The sequence below is a fragment of the Balaenoptera physalus genome, assembly GCF_965194825.1.
Source record: "Balaenoptera physalus genome assembly, chromosome: 11".
NCBI lineage: Eukaryota > Metazoa > Chordata > Mammalia > Artiodactyla > Balaenopteridae > Balaenoptera > Balaenoptera physalus.
Window position 1 is genome coordinate 91,146,807 of NC_138896.1, and position 16,261 is coordinate 91,163,067.

Genomic DNA, 16,261 nt, shown 5'->3' on the forward strand with positions numbered 1-16,261 from the left:
TCCTTAATTGTAAATTACCTTTTGCCTAATTAATCCAGATCGCTAACATTTTGCCAGCAATTTCAGCTCCGGTCTTCTACAAAGTCCAAGTAGGTTTTTAAAAAATAGGATTCAATCATAGTTTTCCGACTAAATTTTGTATTTTCCAACATTGGATTGGTAATGTTTCCGGGGTCTAATATTGTATATTTACCAGTGGTTAGAACTGACATGGGGATAAAAGTTATTTTTTAAATGGAGAGGGAAAAAAAAAAAATTTTGTAACAGAGGAATAGTCAAATTAGAATTGGTTGCCTCCTCAGGTACATGGGTTTCCTTGTCAATAAAAGAGTACAAGAAAAAGCTGGATAACTTAGAGAAAAGAAAAAGCTTAGAGAAGGTCAAGTACGGGACTAGAGGTTAGACCTACCACGATTCCTAGTCAACCACACACCAGTTGTTTGTTCCGTAAGTATTCAGGTGTATGTTCCTGTAACTGTAAATACTGAAGCAACTCTTGGGGAAATAGAGACAATGTTGAACTTGATCTGAGTCTGAGCTCTCCGAAGCAGAGATGATGGCCAAGAAATCCCCTACCGGCCTGACTCTGTTGCATTCTGAGAAACAGCTAACCACAAAGGATTACTCTGCTCTCCCATATTCTGAGACAACACCCACCTCTACCTTTCCTTCCAGGTAGGATCCATCTCTGTCCTTCCTCCTGACTCCCAGAAGACTCCTTCATGACCCTCTTGTTTACCTGCCTCTATAAAACCCTAAATTCACTTCCTTTGCTTTGAGATTGTTCTCATTAATAAGTTCTCCCTATTGTGATAGCCTGTGTAGAATCATCACCTGATTTGTCCTGTGTATTTTGTATTTCACAGTTTGGGCATACAGCTTGGGTAGGATTAGACCTTATCTTCAGATTCCTGCTTATTCCAGCTAGGTAGCGAGGGCAATTCTTTCCTGGCTAGGGAATTGGGGACCCAACAGTGGGTCCAATTCCTGATCTTGTGCTCTGGACCCCGGTCCCTTGTAAGCAGGTAAAGATGTGATTTTTATTGTCTTTGAGTACTTACTTGATTTCCGGTGCTGACTTCCTTTGATTTCATGGTCTGACCATTTGGTGATTTCTGTAAACAGAGTCATGGTTTCTAAAACTCTTGTCTCTGTCAGTACCTGCCTGCAAATTGCACTGGAACCTTTTGCCTTGGTCACATTGTCAATCCTTACCAAATTTTCAGTGCTTACATCTCCTTTGATATCTGGCTGCAATTCTCCAAACTAGTGTTTTCAGTTTTACTTCACTTTGATTTTGGCATCACCAAGAACTAAAGCCTACTGCCCAGATCCCTATCAGACTCCAAAATCTGAAGAAGTGCTACACACTGAAGCCTGGAGACTTGATACTAACCTCAAAGGCCTCATCATTGCAGCCAGTTATGTATGGGCCTGAATTCTCCCTGGACGAGTCACAGTCTGGACTGTTGAGATAGTCTGGCCATGCATGCATTTGTACTAGAGGTAACCAATACTGTGGACTACATCACTCACAGCGTCAGTATTCTAGCTCGAGGGCATCAAGAAATTCATAACTGCATAACCAGAAGATTTTCCTCCACAGAGTTCTTGGAACCCACGGAACTCGTTATCCTCAGGGTTCAATTCCTGGCTCTTTACTGGAAGATTCCCTTTTACGTGAATATTTTCCTTTTTCATTTTAAGCATTCCTCTTTTAAGATGCCTGATTTCCAAAACTCTTAGAAAACTAACCTTTGCCACTGCCTCTCAACAGATGGTTCAGCTGAGTTTGGAGAAATGCAAACAAGAATCCTCAAGGCATGATTTCCTAGACCCTGTTTTTGATCACTTCTGAGATGTTCAGCAACAAATTATATTCATTCGTCTTGAACAAAAGGACAGACTGACAGTGTTGAACTTTGCCTGAGTCCTGTGCTCCACGAAACCAGCAAGAGTAGAAAAATAACCTCCTTGCCCTTTTGGATTCTGAGAAAGAGCTATCCTCCAAGGACCACTCTGCCCTCACCTATGCTGAGCTAAGACTTGCCTTCATCCTTCCTCAGTGACTCAGATAAGACTCATCCCCATCCTTCCTCATGATTCCCGTAAGACTAGGGATGACTCCCTTGTTTGCTTGCTTCTATGAGACCCAAGCCCCCCTTCCTTTTCTTTGAGATGTTGCTCATTGATGATATTATCCCTATCGCAAGAGCCTGAATAAAATGATTTCATTAATTCTCCTCTGCATTTTGTCTTTCACAGTAAAAACTGTTTATTCCCGCTAGGTAGCGAGCGAGGGCAATTCTTTCCCGGCTAGGGAACTGGGGACCCAACAGCGGGTCCAATTCCTGATCTTGTACTCTGGACCCCGGTCCCTTGGTAGCCAGGTAAAGATGTGATTTTTACTCTCTTTGAGTACTTGCTTGATTTCCGGTGCTGACTTCCTTTGATTTCATGGCCTGACCATTTACATCCTATGGGATGCAGCCTGTATAGAGGGGGATGAAGGAAGAAGTTCAAAGTAAGGCAGATATTCACAGTTCTACATATTTCCTTGGTAGATGTTCAGGCATTCAGTAGTCCTCCCAGTAGTTCAATCTAAATGGAATAATTGTCAGATATCTCAGCTGGGGCAGTGTAGACACCGCCTCAAAAACTCTGGTCCTTCTTAATTTTATCTCTTCCTACAAAACCCATTTATTCATGCCCAGAGAAAGATGGAACATGAAGATTTCCTGACTGTGTGGCTATTTATTTTCTGCAGCTGAAATGAAATCACTTGTCAAAGTTCAAAAAAAAAAGTTGTTCACTTTCTGCTGCTTACCACTAAAAAGACGTCAATCTAAGTCTGTTGTATACGTCAATTGCTGGTGTTCTCATGTCAAATAGATTTTCTCCCCCTTCTGCCTTCTGTATTTTATGAGTACTGGGAGCAAGCAAAGGAAAGATAGGAAGATAAAAAGAAAAGTGGAGAAAATGTAAAATTCAAGTAAAATATGTAAATTGGAAAACTAAAGAATTTCCCTCCATAATTGAAGATATCATCATAAAGGAGACCTTATCTTTGCAATCTACTTTATCTTCAAATTAAAAGTACAGAGAGACTAGATCTACCTTTTGACTAATAATACAAAATCCAAGTTAGTTCTGTCGCTTGTGTCATTCAAGTCCTAGTTTCAAAAAATTGCCTCCAGAACACGAACTGTTATTTCTGGAGCTTTCAATAACTGACAACTCCACATTTAAATCCCAGGCTGTACATAAACTGTCGGCATCCAAATTCGCCCAAACAGAAGGGGAAAAAACAAAAATAACATGAGGAAAAAATGCACGATTAACAGCTGTGTAAATAACAGCAGCGATGTTAACTAATAAAAGGAAACTAACAATCTCAGTTAGAACCAGAGAAGGAATTCAAGTTGCTGCAAGTGGATTTAGAGAGTCGGCTGCCCTTCATCTCCTTCGCAGATTTGGTTTTCGTTCAAAGTTACTGCATCAGGGGGCCTGGAGGAAAACCTTTCAAAGCAAACTCTTACACATTAAAGAAAAAAAAAAAGAATAAAGTGAAAATATTTCTTACCTAACCTTTTTGGGGGAGAGAGAAAGGGAAAGAAGACCAGTTACTATTCTCTTTTCCCTAATCATTTTCCTGATTTACGCATTTATTTTTGAATAGGGCTTACAAATCAGCTCCAAGTCCAAAATCAGAGTGAAGAAATTTCTTCACTCCCTTTAATGCAGCCCCTACCGTTGGTCAAAGCCCCTTTGGTTGCTGGTAATAGAAACCCTTTCAAACTTGCTCAAGGAAAACAAGGGACTTTTATTTAAAAGCTTCCAGGGGAATCACCGGGAACTCAACAGTGGGAGGTACAATTAGGTCTTGTCAAGAAATAATGATCATGTACATGAAATTTGCCAGGCATCATTCTACATGCTGGAGACCAAGGGTGAACGAGACCACCAGAGACCCTGCTCCCATGGGCTTGCGTTCCAGCTGGGGGAGACAGACAATAAACACACAAGCAAGTAAATAAGGATGCCAAATGCTATTGGTTGCTATGAAGAAGATAAACAAGTACTTATTATACAAAATGAGATGAGTCCTGGAATTTGGCAGAGAGAGAGAATGGGGGCTTTCTTGCATTGGGGAGAATGTTCTCGAGCAGGTGACACCGACATTGAACTCTAAATGAGCTGAAACAGGCTGGGGCTGTGAGTCCTGCACAATCTTGGGGAATGGGTTTGCAAGCAGAAAGAACAAGTCAAAAGCCATGAGACTAGGGCTGCTCTCCAACAGACACGTAACACGAGCCACATACGTAATTTTGAAATTTTCTAGTTGCCACATCCAAAAAAGCAAAAAGAACAGATGAAATTCATTTTAACATATTTCATTTAGCCTCACATATTCATTATGTTGTCCATTCATTTCAACATATGATCAATATAAAAATTATTTATGAGATATTTTACATTTTGTATATTAAGTCTTCAAACTCCGGTGTGCATTCTATACTTCAAACACATCTCACTTTGGATGCTAATTTTTCCATAGATGAAGCCATTTGTAATCCTACCGAATAATAAAGTTGTGTGTGAAGGAGAAAAGGTTTTATACTGCCTCAGTTTTTACATTAAAATGTAACTGAATTAAAATTTAACTTGATTTAAAAAGTCAGGTCCTCAGTTGCTCTAGCTGTATTTTAAGTGCTGAGCAGCTACCATTGGCCCCTGGCTACCATTTTTAATAGTATAGAATTGAGAGGACAGAGAATTAGGGAGGTTGGAGGTACATGGGGTAAGGAGGAAAGATCCAGCAATGTAAGTCTTGTCAGCAATGGTAAGGAATTTGGAATTTGGGTTTCATTCAAAGTATAATAAATAGCTATTAGAAGTCTTATTAGTTTTTTTATTTCTAATGTGACAAATTTACCACAAACTCAGTGACTTAAAACAACACGAATTTATTCTCTTACAACTCTGGAGGTCAAAACTCTGAAATGAGACTTACAGGACTAATACCGAGGTGTCAGCAGGGCTGGTTCCTTCTGGAAGCTGCAAGAGAGAATCTCTTCCTTACTTCCAGTTTCTAGAGGCTGGTGGCATTCCTTGGCTCACGACCACTCCAGCGCTGCTTCTGTGTCGCCTTGCCCCCTTCTAGCTATCTGACCCTTCTGCCTCCCTCTATTGTTTTTTTTTTTTTTTTGTCTGTGCTGCACGGCATGTGGCATCTTAGTTCCCCAACCAGGGATCGATCCCATGCCCCCTGCAGTGGAAGCGTGGAGTCCCAACCTCTGGACTGCCAGGGAAAAACCCTGCTTCCCTCTTATAAGGACCCTGGTGATTGCACTGCGTCCACTAGATAACAATTAATTCTTGGTCTTTGCTCAACATCACCACTCCTCACCACCCTCCAAACCAGGGCTTCAGCCAAGTGGGTACCACCCACAATGAAGAAACCTCCCTCTCTTCCGTCTCCCATACCCAGTCAGATAGAAGTCATATCAGTTTAACCTTCCATACTAGAGGTTGGCGAACTGTTTTTGCAAAAGGCCAGATAGTAAATATTTTCGGCTCTGCCATCTTCTTGGTCTTGGTCACAAATATTCAACTCTGCCTTTGGAGGCGAAAACAGCCATAATCATCAGTAAACAAGGAAATGTAGCCATGTTCCGGTCAAACTTTATTTACAACACAGCTGTGAAGCAGATGTGGCCCTCAGGCCCTGTTTGCCCATCCCCGTCCTAGAGCATTTATCACTCCTCTCCATCTTTGTTTTTCACCCTGATTCACGCTCCCACCGCCACTTGTCTGCATTATTGCAATCGTTTCCTAACTACCTGCATTCTGCTGTCCAGCCAATCTCGTCTACACCCGTCAGCCAGGCAGCGAGTTGTTTTCACAGATGTCACGCTCATACACACCTGGTTAAAAAGTCGCTTTGGCTCCTCTTTCTCTCATCATTATTAACCTAAAATCCTGCTGGCTCTCTCCCTGCTGATGCCCCCTGTCACTTCCCGCCACAAGTGGTCCAGCCCACTCTGTGCTACAGGTCTACTTGGTCCCCCAAGTTCACTGTGTTCCCTGCCGAGTCCTGCTGTAGAGCCTCTGTTCCTGACATTCCGTCTGCCAGGAAGTATCCCCTCTGGGACACAGTGTCACGAAGACAGGAACTATATGTCTCTGTGCATCACAGCATTAGCGGAATGCCTGACATGTAGTAGGTTGTAGAAAGATGGATAACACCTGCCCCTTCCTCCACCCAATGATGGCCGCGTCCTAATCCTGGAAACCTGTGAGTAGGTTAGCGTGCCTGGCACAGGGAGTCTGCAGGTGTGATGAATATCAGGCCGGAGTCGGAGAGCGTCGCAGCGTGGATTATCCAGGTGGGCCCAATGTAATCGCAGGGCGTCCTATAAAAGGGAGGAAGAGCGGCAGCGGTAGAGGGTAAACTCTGACAACAGAAGCGGGAGCTGATCTCTTGGGGGGCCGTGAGCCTAGGAAAGCAGGCAGCCCCTAAAAGCTGGGAAAGGCAAGGAAACGGAATCTTCTTCAGAGCTTCCAGAAGGAACGCTCCCCTGCCATCACCTTGATTTAAGCCCGGTGAGACGGAGTTTGTACTTCTGACCCCCAAAACTGTAAGTTTATAAATTTGTGTTGTTTTAAGTCGCTACGTTTGTGGTAATTTCTTGATAGGAAACAAATACATAGGTGCTCGTGAGATATTTATGGAATGAGGAAAGAAATGAGGGAGTGGCCGGTAAGGATTCGTGAGTAAACAGGACCCAGAGACGCTAATTTCATAGTCTCATCGATTCAGATGTAAGGAAGTAATTACCAATAGGCTGAGATACCAAAAGAGGAATCCTGAAAGACAGGGAAGCATGTGTTGCGGAATAAAAGATGTAACTGAGCTGAAGGGGTCTGGTTAAATTTTCCTTGAAAGAGGTGTTATCCAAACTGGCAGAAGTTTGTATCACTGCATAGGGCTTCCATTTTTGCTGAAGTTCAGGAGAGTATTTCTTTTCGTTGATTTCTGTTCGTGACCCCGATTGGTTAGTAGTTTGTTCTGCTTTTAGATTTTGTAGTGAACTGTGTACAGCTGTGTGGATAGATGCAGCTCCCGATTCCCATAAATCGCAGCGGTCCCCAACCTTTTTGGCACCCGGGACCTTTTTTTATGGAAGATGGTTTTTCCAAGGACCGGGGGTGGGGTGGTGGTTTCGGGATGATTCAAGCGCATTACATTTATTGTGCGCTCTATTTCTGTTATTATTACGTCAGCCCCACCTCAGATCATCAGGCATTAGATCCCGGGGGTGGGGGACCCTTTGCCTCCACTGACACAATGCTCTTTGAGAACAAATGTAACCCAAATGGGCTGGTGCCCCTCCAGACAGTCTCTGCTTTTGCTCTGTATGTACCTACCTTAAGGCCATACACTGTCCTTAATGCATCAAAAGCACATACAATACAGACTCCAGTGCCTAAAATGGCGCTTATGAATTTCGTTTTTATACACGCTTTCCTAATGAGGCAAAAGAGAGGATTATGTGTTGAACCATTTTAAAAAACTTAATCCTATATACCCATTGTAGCTTGTCTGTACTGCAATCTCCTTCCTCCAGAGAGCCTCTAAACATCCTTACTTTCCCCGATAGGAGCTCTGTGGCCTCAGGTAGCATACGTTACTCAGCAAACCAAAAGCAACGGGATTCAGAGGCTTGCCAAGAAAGGAGAAAGAAGACCAAAAAAATGATCTGGAACCCTTTCCTGTTTCAGCTTGACTTTAAACTCCAATGCCTTAGTGAAAATGGAAGGCCAAAAGCAAGAGAAACTTGAGGAAGTTGATATTTGGCTTTGAGGCTTGCAAGGGACCAGATCCTGATGATTTAAATTCTTGTTCACAGGCAATATGTTTTTGTTTTTGTTTTTAACTATATATAATTTTCTCCTTAACTACTGTCTTTATAAATGAACTCTATTTTAACGTGGTAAAGTCTATGGTATTACAGCAGTGCTGCTCTTTTTTTTTTTTTTTTATTTTATTGAAGAATAGTTGATTTACAATGTTGTGTTAATTTCTTCTGTACAGCAAAGTGACTCAGTTGTACGTATATGTATTCTTTTTTATATTCTTTTCCATTATGGTTTGTAACAGGATATTGAATACAGTTCCCTGTGCTATACAGTAGGACCTTGTTGATTATCCATTCTATATATAATAGTTTGCACCTGCTAATCCCAAATTCCCATTCCTTCCCTCCCCTACCCACCCTCCCCCTTGACCACCACAAGTCTGTTCTCTATATCATATCTGCAAGTCTGTTTGTTTTGTAGGTATGTTGATTTGTATCGTGTTTTAGATTCCACATATAAGTGATATCATATGGTATTTGTCTTTCTCTTTCTGACTGACTTTGCTTAGTATGATAATCTCTAGGTCTATCCATGTTGCTGGAAAAGGCATTATTTCATTCTTTTTTATGGCTGAGTAGTATTCCATTGTATATGTGTACCACATCTTCTTTATCCATTCATCTGTAGATAGACATTTAGGTTGTTTCCATGTCTTGGCTATTGTAAATAGTACAGCAGTGTTGCTCTTGATACAACAGCCCAGGAGCAGAGGAAAGAAAGGAAGGGACATTTAGGCTGGGCATTGTAGGATGAATAGGGTCTCAACAGAAGGTGACAATGGGAAAGATGCTGCTTCGTCTCTTTTTCCTGACCTTGCAGCCTCTTCCTCTGCATAATTGCTGCTGTAGGCATTGTAGCTGCACTCACTTCCTGTGGATTCTATGGATTTCTGTAGATGCCTCAGCCTTTGCACTTACAGAACCCTTCCCCCATCCCCTACCCCTCAGCCCTTGTAGTCCTTGGCCCCATGGACACCTCTTTTTTCAGATTTTATTTCAAAGATAACTTCCTTACACATTGTAAAATCTAGCACCCTTGAGTGTGACTATTTGTTCAGCGTGCAGCTTCCTCACTAGACTGTCAGTTCCATAAGCGTGTCAATCCGTCTGCTCTTGACCTCTGCATCATGAGGCCCAGAGCAGGAGCTTCACAAATATTTTCTGAATTATACAGTGAATGCTATTCACAAAAGATCCCAGGTGGCTGAAATTTGGACTGTAGATGTAGGCAGACAGTTTCTGTCTCTTGCCATCTTGAACCCTGTGGGGCTGGTACTGTGTTGGGAAAGATTCTGAGGTCACATCCAGGTTCATCGGGCAAGAACACGAGGGCCTTAGTAGTAGAGAATGGCAGCCGCTGGGCCATAGATTTACTATCTGTGAAAAAAGGCAGAGGGTCGGGTAGCCTTTTGACTTGCCTTTAATAGCTTAAACAATCTGAATTACCTTGTTCTCTCGTTAAAAACACTTGGGTTTTCTCTTTCTGACTTACTCTGTATGACAGTCTCTAGGTCCATCCACCTCACTACAAATAACTCAATTTCATTTCTTTTAATGGTTGATTCACTTTGTTATACAGCAGAAACTAACACATCACTGTAGAGCAATTATACTCCAATTAAAAAAAAAAAAACACTTGGGTGAGATTTTTCGGGCGGGGGTGGGGGTGGAATTCTCTTGGGGACTGCTTCAGGCTTGCTTGCCTTCCAAAGTCCTGGATCTAGGAATCTCAGAGAGCGTATATATCAAATAGAGAGACCCTCCAAGTCACGAGATGGGAGGGGCAACCCATCAAGATACTGAAGATTGGCTGGAGCTAACCTGTGTGCCAGTTTAGTGGCCCAGCCCACTTTCTAAATGAGCGAGATTGCTCGCAGCTTTTTTCGTTCTCCTGCGTTAAGCTGACGTGGTTTTGGCATCAGCCGTACAACTTCACTTTGTGCCATCAGGCAGCACCGAATCATTGTCTCAGAGTCATTGTGACAATTGGGAGTCACATTCAAGTGACAAGGAAATTATTGCTAGAATAAAAAAAAAAAAAGTTGAGGGAAGTGACTATTGTGTATTCTCATTATGTGGCTTTCAAACTTAAATATTTTGGCCATTAGGAAGCATTTGTTTCTCAAAACAAAATGAAGAATTTAGGCTGCATTCAAAGGGGAGTTCCTTAGAAACCAGAGGGTTTAGTTTTGTTTTTTTTTACCTTTTAATGCGATACTGAGCAAAGATGGGTAGATATTGTCAGCATTTCAAGACTATCTGTTGGAAGTTGGAGAAATGTTGGTGAGGAGAAGGGGGCATTTCAGAGTCGAGACTGGGTTACATTTCTAGAACTACCTGGCCTTACTCTATTCTGATGTGTGACATCCACAAACCCGTTAACCCTCCAACTCCTCAGATGTCAAGCCATTATAGCCCCAGTGCCTATTACCAGTGTTGGAGTTCCAAAAGTTTTGTTGGATAAATAAATGAATGTGTATGTGTCATCTGGGCATTCAGATAATGTGCCCTTTCGGAGGCAGCTAGATTTGATAATCTTCCACCCCTAAAAAAAAAAAAAAAAAAGTCCCATTCAGTTGTGAAATCACTCATGAATAAATAATTGAAGTTCTTGAGTTTGTGTTCCTGGACATTCTGATTATTGCTTTCAGACCCTCTTGACCTTGGGGTCTGACTAATTATTCCCTTGCTGGGAAGTGATGACTGGACCTCCGTTTCCCAAACTCATAAAGATGCACCCCGGGAGTACGTGAAACCATGGTAGAAAGATCTTCTTGTACTCTCAGTTACGAATCTTCTGTTTATATTACAACCAACACAGCTACAATATTAAACACAATCTGAAATACAAAAGGAGAAAAAAAGGAAAGATACTAGGAGACTGCCAATACATTGCTTTTACCTTTTCACCTCTGGCTTTTACCTGGAAACCTCCCATTGGTCCTGTGCATTTATGGGTACCACAGGGAGAATAGTTTGAGAAACACTGACAACTCTCTGATCTAAGTCTCTGTGGGCTTCCTATCTGTGAAACTTTGGAAAATGCAAACTCTAATCTCAGTTCCTTCCTCCATAAAATGGAGATAACAGTAGTACCTCATGTGGTTCTAAGAGCGCTCCTGGGTACATAGGAAACGCTGCATAAGGGCTGGCCGTTGCTACTGTTATTGTTGGGTTGTTGCTGGTTTGTTGGAGCCTCTGTGATAGTTTCGGAAAGGTAGAGGAGTCACCACTCTGTGCACGGGAGCTGTTTTTAAACACTGGGGAAAGAAAGGGATTCATAAATGTCATTTAACCTAAACAAAGTTTTCAAGACTTAGAAAACAATGAGCCCAGGTATTGGGGAAGAGGTTTCCTGTGGTGAATTCCCCAGCTTGTCCTCATCTTCTTTTCCTCACCCAGTTGAGAACTTGATCATTTGGGGCAGTAGGTCTGCTATTCTGTTAGTTCCAAGGCTACCCTTCTACCGCTGGCCTTCCCTTGAGGAGAGGCAAGGATAGCTCAGTGTCTCTCTGCCCAGTTCCAGACATCTCAGCCATAATCATCTCTCCTTCAGTTGCTTTGCCTTCCCCACCTTCTGCTAACAGAGGCAGTAAAGGGAGGCCTGCAAACCACATCTTTGATCTGTCACGATGCTATCTTTAAGTACGCTTTAAGACAAGTTTCTCCAGGCACGTAAAGCATGGCAGAGCTTCTGAAGAGTGAACAGGCAAACACCTAAAACCAGAGAAACTGCAGTTTGAAAACATCAGCATTCACTGTTCTTGTTAGTGTCCGTGTCTCCTTGAATCACTTCTTGCATGGATGGTATTTATTATCAACAGAAATGTTGTTGCCCCAGACCTCACATGCTAAGGAATATTTATTTTATTTTATTTTTTTTTTAGAAATTTCATGTAATGTCTGAAACATTTATATTAACATATTTCCATGCAAATAACCCAATGAAAGTTTAGTATTAGTTGTTTTGTTTGTTTTTTTATACTGCAGGTTCTTATTAGGCATCAATTTTATACACATCAGTGTATACATGTCAATCCCAATCGCCCAATTCAGCACACCACCATCCCCACCCCACCGCAGTTTTCCCCCCTTGGTGTCCATATGTCCATTCTCTACATCTGTGTCTCAACTTCTGCCCTGCAAACTGGCTCATCTGTACCATTTTTCTAGGTTCCACATACATGCATTAATATACGATATTTGTTTTTCCCTTTCTGACTTACTTCACTCTGTATGACAGTCTCTAGATCCATCCACGTCTCAACAAATGACTCAATTTCGTTCCTTTTTATGGCTGAGTAATATTCCATTGTATATATGTACTACATCTTCTTTATCCATTCGTCTGTTGATGGGCATTTAGGTTGCTTCCATGACCTGGCTATTGTAAATAGTGCCGCAATGAACATTCGGGTGCATGTGTCTTTTTGAATTACGGTTTTCTCTGGGTATATGCCCAGTAGTGGGATTGCTGGGTCATATGGTAATTCTATTTTTAGTTTTTTAAGGAACCTCCATATTGTTCTCCATAGTGGCTGTATCAATTTACATTCCCACCAACAGTGCAAGAGGTTTCCCTTTTCTCCACACCCTCTCCAGCATTTGTTGTTTGTAGATTTTCTGATGATGCCCATTCTAACAGGAGTGAGGTGATACCTCATTGTAGTTTTGATTTGCATTTCTCTAATAATTAGTGATCTTGAGCAGCTTTTCATGTGCTTCGTGGCCGTCTGAATGTCTTCTTTGGAGAAATGTCTATTTAGGTCTTCTGCCCATTTTTGGATTGGGGTGTTTGTTTCTTTAATATTGAGCTGAATGAGCTGTTTATATATTTTGGAGATTAATCCTTTGTCCGTTGATTCATTTGCAAATATTTTCTCCCATTCTGAGGGTTGTCTTTTCGTCTTGTTTATGGTTTCCTTTGCTGTGCAAAAGATTTTAAGTTTCATTAGGTCCCACTTGTTTATTTTTGTTTTTATTTCCATTACTCTAGGAGGCGGATCAAAAAAGATCTTGCTGTGATTTATGTCAAAGAGTGTTCTTCCTATGTTTTCCTCTAAGAGTTTTATAGTGTCCAGTCTTACATTTAGGTCTCTAATCCATTTTGAGTTTATTTTTGTGTATGGTGTTAGGGAGTATTCTAATTTCATTCTTTTACATGTAGCTGTCCAGTTTTCCCAGCACCACTTATTGAAGAGACTGTCTTTTCTCCATTGTATACCTTTGCCTCCTTTGTCATAGATTAGTTGACCATAGGTGCGTGGGTTAATCTCTGGGCTTTCTATCTTGTTCCATTGATCTATGTTTCTGTTTTTGTGCCAGTACCATTTTGTCTTGATTACTGTAGCTTTGTAGTATAGTCTGAAGTCAGGGAGTCTGATTCCTCCAGCTCCATTTTTTTGCCTCAAGACTGCTTTGGCTATTCGGGGTCTTTTGTGTCTCCATACAAATTTTAAGATGATTTGTTCTAGCTCCGTAAAAAATGCCATTGGTAATTTGATAGGGATTGCATTGAATCTGTAGATTGCTTTGGGTAGTATACTCATTTTCACAATGTTGATTCTTCCAATCCAAGAACATGGTATATCTCTCCATCTGTTGGTATCATCTTTAATTTCTTTCATCAGTGTCTTATAGTTTTCTGCATACAGGTCTTTTGTCTCCCTAGGTAGGTTTATTCCTAGGTATTTTATTCTTTTTGTTGCAATGGTAAATGAGAGTGTTTCCATAATTTCTCTTTCAGATTTTTCATCATTAGTGCATAGGAATGCAAGAGATTTCTGTGCATTAATTTTGTATCCTGCAACTTTACCATATTCATTAATTAGCTCTAGCAGTTTTCTGGTGGCAGTTTTAGGATTCTCTATGTATAGTATCATGTCATCCGCAAACAGTGACAGTTTTACTTCTTCTTTTCCAATTTGTATTCCTTTTATTTCTTTTTCTTCTCTGATTGCCGTGGCTAGGACTTCCAGAACTATGTTGAATAATAGTGGTGAGAGTGGACATCCTTGTCTCGTTCCTGATCTTAGAGGAAATGCTTTCAGTTTTTCACCATTGAGAATGATGTTTGCTCTGGGTTTGTCATATATGGCCTTTATTATGTTGAGGTAGGTTCCCTCAACTAAGGAATATTTAACAAGGAGGTTTCTTTCCTGCCTGACCAAGGCATGCTAGGAAGTGAGAGAACTCAACGTTCCTAACCTTTTATTTTAGCTGTTTGTTCTTTGTCCGATAAAACCCACACCTCCAGAAAATAAAAACTAGGGAACTTTCAGAAGCCTGGCATAATTTGAAACACAGAATTTAAGACAAACTTTCCTATAATAATAAGTAAGATTCATATTTATTTCCAAGTATGACTTTATTGGTAGTTTACTATCCTATTCTTTTTTTTTTTTTTTTTTTTAACTAGAAGAACTCAGGTTTGCTTTAGAAGACTACCAAGCTGTATATGTTCAAGCCGTGACTATTTTGCGCTCTAACGTGACCACCTCTTGATGCAGGGAACTTGAAGTATGGTGTAGAGCAGGGAATGCCAAACTAAGGTCTACAGGACAAAACGTGCCTACTGTTAGTACTAACTATGGTGGCTTTCCCACTGCAGTGGCAGAGCAGTGTCATTGAAACAGCCTACATGGTCCATGAAGTCTAAAATATTTCCTGGCCCTTGATACAAAAAAGTTTTCCAACCCCTGGTGGATGCACGTGGTGGTGTTGGACTTCCAAGGCAGCTGTTTACTTTGTGACTTAGAACAACTAACTTAACTGCTCTCAGCCCGTTTCCTCACCAGTGGGTTGGGACTGATTGTTGTATTTGGTCCCTATGGCTAAGTGTGGTTATGTGATGAAAGCAAGTCAGATCATAGCCAGAGGACTTCATGCATAGAAGGAACAAATGAGTGAGTTGCTACTATTCTTGTTATGTCTAGGATCTGGCGTAGTGTCTGTTATTAAACTAGAGTGAGGGGGTTCCTTGGAGAATCTGGGTATGGAAATAAGACATCGCTCTATGAGGTTAAAAGGCAAGATAAACACAGAGGAGATGAGGGCAGAGGCAAGGCAGGTCTCTTGAAGACTCCAGTGGCGCTGGGCCAGTGAGGCTTCAACGGAACAACATATTTAAAGGAAGAATGTGGTGTCAATCAGGGAACAGAGGGTTTGGATAAGTGTGGGTCTGAAATCAAAGCCAAGAAAAAAATGAGCATCTGGATGTCCCTGGTTGGCATTGCCCATCCTAGTTGTGCCTATGGAGTAGAATGACTGAGGTTCTTCTTGCACCAAAGTAAAGCTCTTTGGAGTTAGATGCACCGTGTTTTCTTAGTCTGACACCATTAAATATTTGAACATTTGTTCACCAAGCAAGCTTCTAATTTGGATTTGGCTTCTCAAGTCGCTCTATCAGAAAGTGACTTTCTTACCCCAAGTACTAGAGCCTGTGGATGGGTTTGGGGAACCCATGAGCCCCTTTAAATTGTATTTAAACAATTGTGGGTTGTGCCTTTTTCCAAAGAGAAGAGCCATCATTGTCATCCGAGTCTCAAAAATTGTCTGACCCCTTAAAATGTGGGCCCCACGTGAATTATGTCTCCTGGTACACTGAGAATGTGGTTTGTTTGGCTTTACTCATCAGCCTTGTTGGCATGATGAAATTGTACAGTGCACAGCCTGCACAACCGCACATGGTTGCCTTACTTGATAAATATGGCTGCTTCCTAGAGAGCAGGGGAGGGAGAAAGAAGGAAAAAGAGAGTGGGATCTGTGGTTTAGCCCCTAGACCTGCATGAATTCTCAAAGATTCTCTAAGGCTCTACTGTCTTGTCCAATGACCTAGCAGGCCTCTCTTACAGACTCCTCTTATTGCTGCTGGCTAAAAACACATCTTTTCCTATTCGAATGTCCTTTAGTAAGGCTTTCATAAAAAAATCTTTCACTTAATTAACAGTCTAAGGCACTTTTAGTTAATTGGACTTGATTTGACATTTTTTATGAGAGTTCCGACTAATTTTATACTTGAGCCTGAAGAAGGACAATTCAAAAAAAAAAAAAAAAAAAAACCAGGTTTCTCTGTCAGAGCCTTGGCCAGAAATAGAAAACTTTCATTTATCTCATGGAATAATAAACAGCAGCCAGAAAGGTACAGCTAATGAAGTGAGAGGTTTGTAGGTTCAGCTCTGAGTGGGTCTGCGTCCGGTGAGGTTGGCCGGAACCTTGCTGACAGGTTGTTTATGAAGCCTCACAGGTTCTGGAAAGCACATGCCGAAGAGGCCAAACAGCTGGAACCTGTCCCTTACTACAGCACTGTTTTTCTGAATCCAGGTAAATATCAGCACATT

General features: G+C 41.4%; 1 long non-coding RNA gene across 1 annotated transcript in view; it reads left to right on the forward strand.

Annotated features, from left to right (window-relative positions):
• The window catches only part of LOC309637556, a 738,298-nt gene extending 727,409 nt beyond the window's left edge, over window positions 1-10,889 (forward strand). Inside the window, exon 7 of the long non-coding RNA XR_014250650.1 lies at window positions 1,778-10,889. This is a non-coding gene — a long non-coding RNA (uncharacterized lncRNA). The remainder of the gene's footprint in view (window positions 1-1,777) is intronic.
• Window positions 10,890-16,261: the final 5,372 nt, after the last annotated feature.